The sequence below is a fragment of the Haliotis rufescens genome, unplaced genomic scaffold, assembly GCF_023055435.1.
Source record: "Haliotis rufescens isolate VD_foot unplaced genomic scaffold, xgHalRufe1.0.p SCAF_4, whole genome shotgun sequence".
Classification (NCBI taxonomy): Eukaryota; Metazoa; Mollusca; class Gastropoda; order Lepetellida; family Haliotidae; genus Haliotis; species Haliotis rufescens.
Window position 1 is genome coordinate 20,638,258 of NW_025964112.1, and position 13,049 is coordinate 20,651,306.

General features: G+C 38.4%; 1 protein-coding gene across 1 annotated transcript in view; it reads right to left on the reverse strand.

Moving 5' to 3' along the window:
• The window catches only part of LOC124132142 (cephalotocin receptor 1-like), a 55,009-nt gene that overhangs the window by 29,292 nt on the left and 12,668 nt on the right, over positions 1-13,049 (reverse strand). The gene's annotated exons all lie outside the window — the stretch shown is intronic.

Genomic DNA, 13,049 nt, shown 5'->3' on the forward strand with positions numbered 1-13,049 from the left:
TTCAGTAAGTGAGTGAGTGTGGTTTTACTCCGCTTTTAGCAATAGCAATATTCCTGCAATAGTAACGCAGGACAGACCAGAAAGACGCTTCGCACATTGTACTCATGTGGGGCATCCTTATTTGTTTAACAGTATAACAGTCGTCATGTACGTCGAACAGTGAACTTTCATTTTTTCTGATAGCTACTATATATAAAAAACACTCTTATCTCCGTAAGGTAAAAGAACTAAACTGATATTTGACATGTTTGTGATCACATATTTAACTGCAGGGTTTGTTGTAGCTTTCGGTGAAAAGTTGTCATTAATGTCCCGAACGCTCTAGGTTTTCATGGCACCATCATTCACATTCCAGAAAGACAAGCTGCTGAGGTTTTAAACATCCTTCCGTCTTTGAGGCGCCAAACACATGTAAGAGATATTTTGTGAAGATGTTTGATAATCACTTGCCTAATGGCACCAACTGCATTCAGATAACATCACAGGGGATACGTCGCCCCTTTCTTCTAATGTAAAAGTATTTGCCCAGTCTGCAATGAAAAGTTGCATTGGCGATGGAAACGCAAAGCATGTGATTTGTCACATTGGCAGTAATTTCGCTGAACAAAAGCTTCACTGTAAACCAAACAACTCCAATGTTAATTAGATCGATCAAATACATGAACACCTTCTTCCATGATTGATATGATGATTGGGAAAAAAATCTTTGCATATATAATCAAACCAGTATACTCCAAATGATCGTGTGGTGAACAATATAATTAGGCATTACAATATCCTTGTTTCTATTTAGAACCGAGCGATCATTCCCTTCCCGTTAGAATGAATTATTGCTTGTAAAGTGCCATCTGTGAAACACTTGGGTATTGTGTGAATAAAAATCAAATCGTTCTGGGATGAAATGTCTCCCCGAGCACAGAGCTAAATATGTGATATCATATACACACAACACTCCTATAGGAAATCCCTACAATACGCATATACTGCTTGTGGTAATTCGACCTGTGTCAGTTTGTTGTCATGGAATGTGTGCGGTTCGCGTTTTCCTCTGAGGACAAATATGTGTTCTCATTCAAAATACTTCTCTGTAGGAAAACCAGTCGTTGACCACTGATAAGTGACAGCAAACAAATGACTGGTTGTCATTCAAAAGCTAGGGATATCAAAATAAGGCATCAGAGAAGTTAGTTTGGATTAACGACAAATAAATTCAACAAAGTTTCGATGCGTCCAAGGTGATACAAAATCTTAGACGTTTATCACTTTGATAAAAAAAAACAACGGACACGGGTGTTGTTTTCATAAGCATCAAAAGGTGAGGTGAGATGAAATGGGGTTTAACGTCACGTTCAAGCTTATAGCGACGTGTGTATGTAGTGTAGCAAATGCTGGCCCAGTGAGATATCATGCCGAACTTTAACATGAATGCCCACTCAGACACTATATATTCATTCCGAGCCAACCAGTCCTTGTTCAGCCCCTTAATTCCGTGCGACAAATAGGGTAACAGCAAGTTCCATCTTTTAACGTCTTTTGGTCTGACGCGGCCGGGGATCTAACCCCGGCCTTCCTCTACCACTGGACCACGTTTTACCACTAGACCATGAAGGCGGTCATATACACATATAATCATTATCAGAGCGAATATAGTTTTTGAATCCTGGATCATCTGTTCCTGCCACGACACAGAAGTGCAACTCTGTGCAATGAGGAAAGGATCCTGACTGCTTATCATGTATATGTGTACACATATATCCGCCAGGTTTTTTTAAAAATAAGTTCGTTTTTCCGAAATTCCCTATTCACTGCATCTCAAGGGGACAAAATTGTGCTAATTATAGTCTGTTTCGATTTGACTGCCTTCATTATATACGAAATGTAAGTATTTGTTTTAAACTAAATGACATTGACACATCTTTCCAAAAACCTTTCAGCAATGACCTGATTTCCTTCAGACAAACAGAAAAGCAGTAATATAAAATACACGTATCATGTACTGAGTATAAAAATAGTTCCATACATTGTATGTACATGAAGGTTCGTGCCTTGCAGTTACCTTCCTAAATGGTCAGCCTATCTGGTAAATTACCAACCAAGTACCTTACACCTTAGAGGATGCCGTAGGTCAACGTGTGACCCCCATGTATACACACATAGGTCAGATAATAACGCAATATGACTGTCAGGGGAAAATAAAATGCCAAACGTCGGTTGTCAACGTATCTGAATGACATGAATTGGTCGCCATAAGGTCATAAACTAATAATGCACCGATGCCCGGGGCAAGTACATACACACACAATGGCATAGGGATGGATCGGGACGAGGCGAGTCATGACATAGTGGATGCAGCAAGGGCTAATGATCCTCTGTGTGAATATAATATTGTGTGAAACCATAGTCCTATATAGGTCAAAATTGTGATGGATACCTCCAGTGTCAGAGATATATGCTTAAGCAAGTATGTGACTGTTTTCTTAACCTGATCAGCTGTTAACCTGGTAAGAGCAAATTGTGAACAACTTTGCGTTCTATCAGCAAATATCATAAGCATTCTATTTTGGGTTTTTTATTCTAAGTAGGTAAAGGGGATAAATGAGCATTGGCAAAGCATAACTTCACAGAATACGTATCAATGATTTAATAACGTGATTATCTCCAGATGAAGATCTAAATAGGGCAACTGCCACGAACTTAATATCATATGGCCAACATATTCAGATTACACATGAAACAGAAAATCCTAGTGTTACATAATGATGTGAAATGGGGTTAACGTCGCGTTCTACAGTGTTTCACTCATGCGCATGTGTGTGTGTTTGTGACTGCTTGTATTACTCCGCATCTATGCTGAGTTTATGGGATCATCCCACTGAGATAACATGCCGCAACTTGATATAGATAGCATTCACACCGAGCCCGCCATTCCTTGTTTTATCCTCTTGATGCCGAGGGCCACGCAGGGTAACAAGTACTTTAAAGTCTGTTGGTATGACGTGGCCATGGGGTCGAACCCCCGACCTTCCGCATTCCAGACAGACGATATATCCACTACATCATGGATGCAGATTTAGCAATTATACATTTTCTGTTGAAACGTGATGCATGGTCTGCATAACTTATCTATTTAAACTATTTGTCTATGTATATATGTGTATATACAGCCGTACTATTGCTGGCTTTTGTTGTTTCAGAGCAAAACCTGTACTTAGAAACAATTTGTCTCTACCTGCAATTGACAAGCACACATTACAGGATATGCCCCATGTATATATATAGAGCCGTTCTATTGGTGGAGTTTGTTGGTTCATAGCAAAACTTGTACTTAGAAACAATTTGTCCCTACAAGCAATTGACAAGCACACATTACAGGATATGCCCAATGCAGAATCACCTAAAGCATCTGTCAAGGTTTACAGTCAACAAGGATCACTGTCCTGTATGACAACCGCTTCCCTTTGCCTTCATGTTGACAGATGGATTACTCACTATCATCAACAAAATACGGTAGTCTGCAAACAAAACGCCTGGAGTGGGCTCTTCGTTGCAAGTGACAGCAACAATCGCCTGATAAAATTCCTCGAAGGGAATTAGTCTCCGTGGGACTCCCTTTAATGGGTTTTCACGGCGATCGAGCGATTTTATTACATAATCTGTGTCGAGATTGCAGAAAAGCAATCGATCTTTTTTTTTATTGGTGGGTTCCGGTGAGAAGAAAAAGTCATTGAATGAAAACCCATGGAGGTATCTGACCATATATGCTCTGACATCGTTTTACTTCTGACCACATCATCCGTGCCTTAACATTTTTTGTTGATTGAAACATTTATTTGCATGGGATGACAGGCTGTAATAGCTCTGTATACAGTACTTGTATGTTACTATGAACAACACAATGAAATTTGATATATGGTAGCTACATCCTACCTTGCAAATTTACAACCGAAGTTAGCAGCACGACAAAGAGAATTATGCATTTAATATTATGTGTTTCTCTATTAAATTAATCATACAATATACAATGAAACTAAGGTACGTTGACGGACATTTTGCTATATATCGAAACCTACACAGTTGCACAGGTTATTGAATTATGACGAATTACAAGTAATGTAAAATACACATTGTTCGAATACTTCATTATTATACAAAACCCACATCATCATTTAAACAAAGATACAAAGAGAACATGACGCAGTCAATGTTGTGTGTTTTGGTTTGTTTGTTCTTAAACGTCAGTCAGTTTTATTCAAGCTATATGACGGAGGCCTGTAAATAATTGAGCCTGGACCAGATTTGAGCAACGATCCACGCATTCGGGCTACGATGACGCGCAATCAGTCGAGTCACCAATGGTAACCAACCTATCCATTATATCGCATACATTGCTGGGATCTATTCTAACCCGAGTTACTTTGACTCAGATGATATAATCATACCTATGGTGCAGCAACATTTAACATGGGCGCCTTGGACCATTGACCTACCCGCGACGTCGGGCCATGAACCATTTGTGCAGGACAGAAGATGCATGTCAATAACTGTCACGGAGCTGTGCTCCAGTGACCAGGCTTTCATTAAACAAGAAGAAAGTAATAATGAAAACGTGGTAATAGGTTCACGGGTTTATGACTAGCAGCTAATTGTATCAATAGGCAACATATGGGGTCAAAAACCCAATTTACACTGACAATGATCACTGATTAAATCAGGGAAACTACACAAGCGGATTAGCCAAGCAACTGCATTACAGTAATAAAATGAGAGTAGCTGAAACAACGCTTTGACAATATGCATAGACAGCCAATTTAGTCGGCTGCGACCAATTAAAACCTAAAGTCCTGTTATCCACGGACCACAAGAAAAGCGGAGTATCAAAAACCCCAGCTTATACGTTTAGCTCATTACAACCAGGGTAAGACAGTAATAGATCACAACTGCCCTGTAATCACTTACAAGTTTCGAATGACAAGACGGTCTAACAACGCCCAGAGGACAAGACACATGATTCTGACAAGGGTTTAGAACGTGTGCGCGAACGTCGTAGATGAGTCTCTAATTCTCTATCAAGGAATGCAAAAACACTGGGCAATGACTGCCGGACCTTGCTAAATAGTGACGGAAGCCCAACAATTATAGCGAGGTAGAGCTCCTGTCACTAAACCGGGACTGGACTGGTTTCTCGACCCGGTGACAATCATGTCCATCAGCCAATTATCTCTAGACGGGGCAAGGGCTAGGGTAACCAGATTGTCTAAGTTGCTTTGCAGAGTTGCGTCCCTTAGACATGCCAGAAACCTATGTGGGTTCGATTCTCCAGGTGTATCAGCACCGCACCCATGTTGCATCACTTCGGGCTTCCTCCAAAATGATGCTGACACGCCCGGATATCAATACAAAGCTGCTCAAAATGGTGTCTAGCGAAATCTCTCTCACTCACTCACTATTAACAGACGCTGCCGACACATTTACTGAGGTTGATATGTGTCTGAAGTTGAACGTTCCACATTTTTAACGAATATCATTTTTTGTTTGTTATTTCCAGCTTACATCCGTAAAGTACAGCAGTTGCAAAAACACTGACTTGCGAATATGCTATTGTAGGACATTGTACATTTTCGCCACATACTCATTGTCTGGAACATGTATTCACGCCGAGTTACCTACATTATGAAACTGAAGAATGCAAAAGTATTTTGAATATTACAGTCAGTCAGTGAGTATGGGTTTTGTTTAGCACTATTCCAGCAATATCACGACGGGGGACACCAGAAATGGGTTTCACACATTCTACCCATGTGGGGAATCGAACCCGGGTCATCGGTGTGACGAGCGAAAGCGTAAACTATTAGGCTACCCCACCGTCCCTTTTGAATATAAAAACGAATACATTTCATAGACATTTCTTCCGTCTATCAGAATAAATTATTACAAAATGAATATTCAAGATAATACAACGTACAATGTAATTAGCACAACGCTTTACCGATTAAACAGAATCTGTTACATTCCAGAAAATCCATTGCATATGTCAAACAATAGATGTATTAACACGTTACTATTCAGTAGAAATAGTTTGAACAGTTTTTACCACTTCTTACATGAACGGACTAACGCGGTGAAAATAAAAATAAAATTAAATGTAAAAATAAGAAAATACAAGCCAAAAAAATTAAAAGTGAAAGTTCTATTTCTTTTGACATAAACGTACCAAGAAAGAATGAAGCAGGACATTGCATGTTACGGGTGTTTCACAATTGTCGGTGGCTGTGTAGTCTGAGAACTTATTGTCCAGCCTGTATCCCTTGTCTGATATAGGTTCCGTTGATTGTTGGTTGAATCCTAGTTTCGATCAAATTATGATCACTGGTTTGTCGGCATTCTACCGTGTTAAAGGTGTGTCGTGATAAACTCTTTAAACTTCCTTCAAAACACAAAACAGGTAAAGGCGGCGTTAACTACCAACTTATTCAGTCACTCCTCAAAGAGTCACTTAATAAAACATGTATCTGGAATACAATGCGAAGTCAAAATATATATATTGTGGAACAACTTCGTAGAGTCCCATGTTGAGGTGCCCAACTTTGCACAGTGAAGAACCTTATATACCATAGACTGTATTGACTGCACATCGCATTTGTACCATGTATGGAATGTAATCCATTTCTTCGTTGGTCACACAGAGTCTGAAGCCCTACTTTGTGTAGTTAATGTCAGTTATACTACACTTTCAGCGGTGAGATCTGCGTGATTCATTATATTATTTGATTAGAAAGTCGTCGAAAGCCGGGTTATTGCCCAAACTAAATTATGTTCACTCACATCAGTGCATTGTGCTAGATACCCAGAAGTACCTGGTTTTGATTCGGTTTTAAATTCATTTCTTAGTCATTCCACTATCGTCTAGGAACACATAGGTTAACTTTATGAGTCGGTTTTAGTATCTCTTTGAACCGTGTTTCAGTTATATTACAGCATGTCAGCTTGATGTTGGAGGACAACCAAACGCTACGCAATCGTAACCGTGTACCGCTATTAACGTGTGCCACCAGCACAGGAAAGACCAAGGGTCATTATCGAGGCGAATCTTGGATTCAAATAAATTATCAGCGGATCCACCCTCGTGTACCACGGATCTAGGCTACCACGTTATATGTCACATATGTCTATTTTCTTTGGGACAAAAAAATGTATTTAACATGCTTCGTTTATACGTTGTTGATTGTACTCGTGAACTATAGCTTAAAGTACTGAGGTGGTGAGGTTGACATAACTGTTCTAATTACATGTCGGACCACGAAATTACTTCTGAAAACAGACTCCGTGAAGTCTTTAACCAAGATGAACCTTTGATATTTCGATATTCAGTTTACTGTATTTTACGTATTTTCAATGCTTGTCAATACTAACATGATGAGCTAAAGGTTAGGAGTCTGAAAAAAGATAATGTTCACGGTCTCAGACATAAGACAGTGGTTATGTGACAGTGGCTTGTCTAACCTTGATTGATGTCTTACCCATGTATAACAGAATGTCGGCGATCATGACTTGCACTACGCGTAGAAGCAGACTACCCACAAGCATGAACGTGGATCGAATATGAAAGGACATGAACTGAAATCAACTTGAAATCAACATTAAATGAACGCTCATTCGACATGCAGATGTGTGAAGAAACTGTTCTTTCAAAAAGTGCCAAGAGTCAACTCAAGTGTATATTGTATTGGATTCATCACAATGGTTTCCGATTGTTTTGAATTGTATAGTACATATAAAGTCGGTATTTTAATCGAATTACAGTACAATTGGTAGTACGGTATCTTTGTCCCTTAAATATATTGTTTGGATGGATCGGAACGTTTTGGAAGTTAAATTTTACTGTCCAGTGTTGAAGCGAGCGGTCCATACTTAATACGTAACACTTACTAATTTGTTTTTTACAAAAGTATAGAGGATAAAACGTTGTTTGTGAACATGTTAATATTGTGCGATTTACTCTACTTTTCATCTTGAGGTGTTCGGAAGCATTATCACATCGAGTGGAATGTTGGCAACGTTAGTTGGAATTGCCGCCTTGCTCAATGATTTAAAAACATTAGTCGATGTCATTTGCTTCCTTGTTTTGACAAATCAGATTTCACAGTCTAAATGCAAAACCACTCATTAGAAGAAATTGAAACCACATTTGTTTAAAGAATCACCTACGACTGAATGTGAAAGCCTTCGTGGAATTAAGGTGTTAAAATAACAAGGCCAATCATTAACCTGTTCATCGATAGCAGATGAATGTAATCTAATTACACTTTACATTTCGGCTGCATGTGAAAGCACTCTGTCAGGGATGTGCAATGTTCATGGCGGAATAAGATCACTTTTTCAGGAAAGGTCGAACTAACACACTTTACACCAGATAGTCTCTGATTTCATTTAAACATCAAACGTTCTCATGAATGTAGCCACTGCAGTGCAAAAGTGAGAAACCCATCATGGACAAAGGTTTCTATTTTGAATGTCACATCATGGCCATGACGCATCTGGTGTTTCAAAATGGTAAATTAAACATAATTGAATCAGAAAACATTGTGAAATTGAACAACACACAAACAAATAACACACTAATGATTGGCATTGTATTGTATTGTTTTGAACCGGTCACGACACATGGGATGATATGACTCATAGTCTATGTCTGCAGAGGCAGGTTCATGCACCTTGTAGCAGCATCTGAACCATCATCGATTATCCTATGTATGATATATCCGTGATATTGTGCCAATAACCTGGACCCATTTAGCACAATAGCTTCGTTTTGAGCCCTATGCAAATAGCATAACGCTACAAGTAGCCGTCATATCTCCCCTTAGCAAGAGAAATTACATGCGATATTGGCGATGAGCAGGACGGACAGTAGAAAGGGGCTATCAGATATCGAGGAAGGGTTCGATGCTACTATGTTTGAACCAGCATCTGTTGTTCCAGACTTTGAATCTTATCGTCACCTGTTATATTAGCGTATTTATCATGTTGGAAAGGAGACGTAATACACTTGATAAACTGCACTGCTATAGACGTGCATGTATAACCTGCATCTGAGAAACGAGGATGCAATCGTAGTCATTCAAAGAACAGCATATCATTGATATTCAATTAAATTCTTTTTTAGGTTTTAATGGTCAATTTTTTGTCATAATTATTTCATTACATGTCAAGTTTCCTTGTCTTTAAAAAATGTATGTTTGCATTATTTAGCTACTATTACCAAATTGCCTGCCTCTTTTCTTTGCGGTGTCTCTATTCAGAAGGTTATTGTTTCCATTGTTGTCAAAAAAACTCTTTGATGTAAAACCGTATTTTGAATCGACAGGATACGAGTTCCTTGTTCATTTGGATACCGTATATACGTATCTGACAGTAATTCCTTAATAAATCGCCTACGCTTCAATATTCCTGTCCCTCTATTCTCGTGCATAACTATATGATATTGAGATGAACATGTTCATGTCTGCCTGTAATAATGTTAAACCTAGTTTGACTGAATAATTTCAGAACGTGTGGTTATTACGGCGCAAGTTCATGTGACCTTAGTCAAATGACTCGAATTTACAGCCGTTCACATCCTCCAATGTCATTTCACACTAAGTATCCAAAGTATGAAAAAGAATCCTAGCTTTACGATTCTTCCCAGATGAATTCTAACCATAGCTTCTCGTGTTTCAATTATCAGTAATAGTCCTTTTACAACCACTACTAAAAATCCTTAACGCTTTTTTGCCCTTCTCCTAAGATCCACCTTTTATAGGGGAAACTAATTTACCTTTTCAGACACCTGCTATGTTGTTTATTCCCCAAAATATTCTTACATGTCAAGTTTGGATCGTTTTCTTTGCATACCTTTTATGAAACTGGATACATGAAAGATGTTTAATCTGGTCACTTTTCTTTGAAAATCATTATATCTCATGAAACCGAATGGACTGCAAAATGTCGTTTCTGCGGCATTAACCCTCACATAGGCATAACGTTATTTTGCCAATATACTACAAAGAAAATGCAGTTTCAGTTCATTGATTTAAACCACCCCGGACATTGCAACCTCATTACCATCTGCTTGAGTCGTGTACGGAAATTAGTCAAAGAAATACTGAAAGAAACGTCTCTTTAATCACTGACAAGGAAATTACAAAGACATATGAATGAGTTCTTGTAACACGACAGACGTCAAAAGAAGTCGTTTGTATAGGAGGACACGCCCTTCATGAAACGAGACTGATACTTAACATTTATTCATTTAAATCAACATAGGAAGGGTAGGAAGTGGGAAGAATTGTCAATCTCATTTTAATCAGATCTTGGTGCTCTCTACCAGTTCACTTCACTTCCATTATTTATCAAAGACCACCAATGGTAGTACAAGAGCGGAATACAATGTACAACATATTGAAATAACCAATTCGTCAGAATGTTAGGTAAGTGTACTTAATTACACATAGTGACTAATTACCTTAGACAGATGGACAATACATCGTTACAAGTTTTTCAGATTTCTAATATTATTTTCTGTCAACTTTTTTCTCAATTTACATAAATTCGGCTTCTTTCTGTATTGTACAGCTGGAAGGGTTAATCTGGGTTGTAACACATTTGAACAAGCGGTGGAATTTTTGTCACCAAGTGCAGGTGAGTTATATAGATAACACAAGGATCTGAGGACATCCCTTTACAGGTCATGTCAGCACGACCTTTCTCGAACTTTCATAGTCCAATGAAATGACTAACAGGAACTTGAAATTAGCCAATCAGAAAGCAGCATTCCTAAGCTATACAGCACTAGTTTCAAATGGCGACTTTCATTCCAGACCACGCTTTGCAAAATAGTTTGCCAAAGTTCTCAATTCAAAATCTGAAAAATAAACAAAAGAAAACCTTGAAATGTCTGATAGATGACCGAGATTATATGGCGGTACTTCACACGGGATGTAGAAAGTCTCTTCCGTTTCAAATGTTTATCCCATTACAGCCGGTAACTGTCGTTCGGAAATGCCCTATATTAACCTTTTTCGAGGTTGCATGATTAGAAAACATCGGACATTCACTTTCGATCTCGTAAGGGACGCTCTGGTAGGTCGGATTAAAAGCAGTTGTGACGCGACCTGTTCTGGGATGTCCTCAGGCTCCTCAGATCTTTGTGTAACGGTCGTGATTCGATTTAAATGAGATTATTAAAAAAATTATTGGTGCTCTTGGTTACAAAACGTGTGACAGTATTTAAGCATCACAGCCCAGCGCTACGTTAATATTTTTAATTATACCTAATTTATGATATTGTGATATTTATATTTATAGTCAAGTGAAAGTCAGACAATTATCGAACAACTCACACATGGATAGAATAGAATAGGGTCGTTGATTCTACTTCCGGGATAAATCTCCAACTTTAGCCATGTCACGCTTGATATGTAATTTCTCTATAATTTTGCACAACAACCTATAGTTTTGCCAGTTTTAACTGCAACAACAATAGCGTGACGTCATCATATTGTATAAAATGCGATCGTCGTTTTGAGTTTTTTGTTATTCAACTCATCCTCATACGTATGTGTATTATTAACATTATCTTTCACTATTATACAGATAAACCATGCCCCTTTGCATGTACAAATGTAGATGGTTTCTGTGTGTCTAATACTGCATGGGCCATAATGGGACATTTCAGTATCATCACTGGGACGTCTGTCTGTCATTTATAGGTATTTACAAATACGTTTTTAATGAATGTCGTTGTTTTTATATAAGAGTGTAATTCACTAACAATTAATGGTATACATGTTCGACAAACTGTTTACTGTTAAGATTATTTTCCAATTCTGCTTTAATATGTCACTTTTATATTCACGTCTGTCTCTAATTGCTCCATCGTAAGATCAGCCCAAACTTAATGAGAAGCACCCTTTTTATTCTATTCATTCTTTTTCTGCACAATAGTTTTTTCACAAAAAATGTATTATACAATGCAGCAATTCAGATCGGATTCCTCTAATAATCCCCATGGCATACACGTACACTCAGCCCCGACTTACCGTATTCGATGTATAAAACGACCTGATTTAATACACACCTCATACACGATTTGGAAATAACTAACAACAGTCATTGTTAGGATAGCAAGTAGAGATGTCCTTTCCGCGTTTAGTTTGTATCATATGTATAATGCAATATGTTCAATATTCAAGTTTCATTAGTTTAAACGAGCGAGTGAGTTGGATTTTACGGCGACTGACACATGAATGGGCTCTGTACAGCGTGGGGTATCGAACGAGGGCCTTCGGAACGCTTATACCACAAGGCTACATAACCACTCTTAATTAATACGAGGTGAAATAGATAGTCTTTAAGGATCTTACAATTATAAGCACGTTAAGCTTAATAGGTCGAATACGGTATGGCTTTCACACCTCACCATCATCAGTTTTCTGAGAATCGTGTGAAATATAACATCCGCTTTTGAGTCCTCGTGTGTCTGTCAAATTAAGCATTTGTGCTTCGGATGTATCTCTCCGGTTTTTGACTCAACTGGGTGTGTGCCTTCTCACTCTTTACTCCACATATCTACGTTTGCCTGCTCAATGTCGTCAACAGCAGACAGCATCCCCTCTGGACTGTCTTGTAATTGCCTTCGCCATATCATTGTTCACTTGTTTGCGTGCCTGTCTGTCTGACTTATCCTCCTATCTGGGTTCTATCATGCATGTATTGATCCCTTACTGATTAGTTGAACCACATATTCCTTCTATCAACTAACCTGAAATGTCTACAGGATTGTCTGTCCTTAACGGTTAGTTATGTTCATCTTGGTTAGTTACCTCCCTAATTACAAACACCACTTCCTTTCGTCGTCTTCAATGATTTATGCCTGAGCACTATCGCCTATTATCTGTTTTTATCTTAATAATAACATCATGCCTGTACTCTTACACAATGGTTTCATGTTCAGTTCAGTACTTGAATATGTCTACGAACCAGAAATTATTTCCCTTTCTATGTCTCCTCTT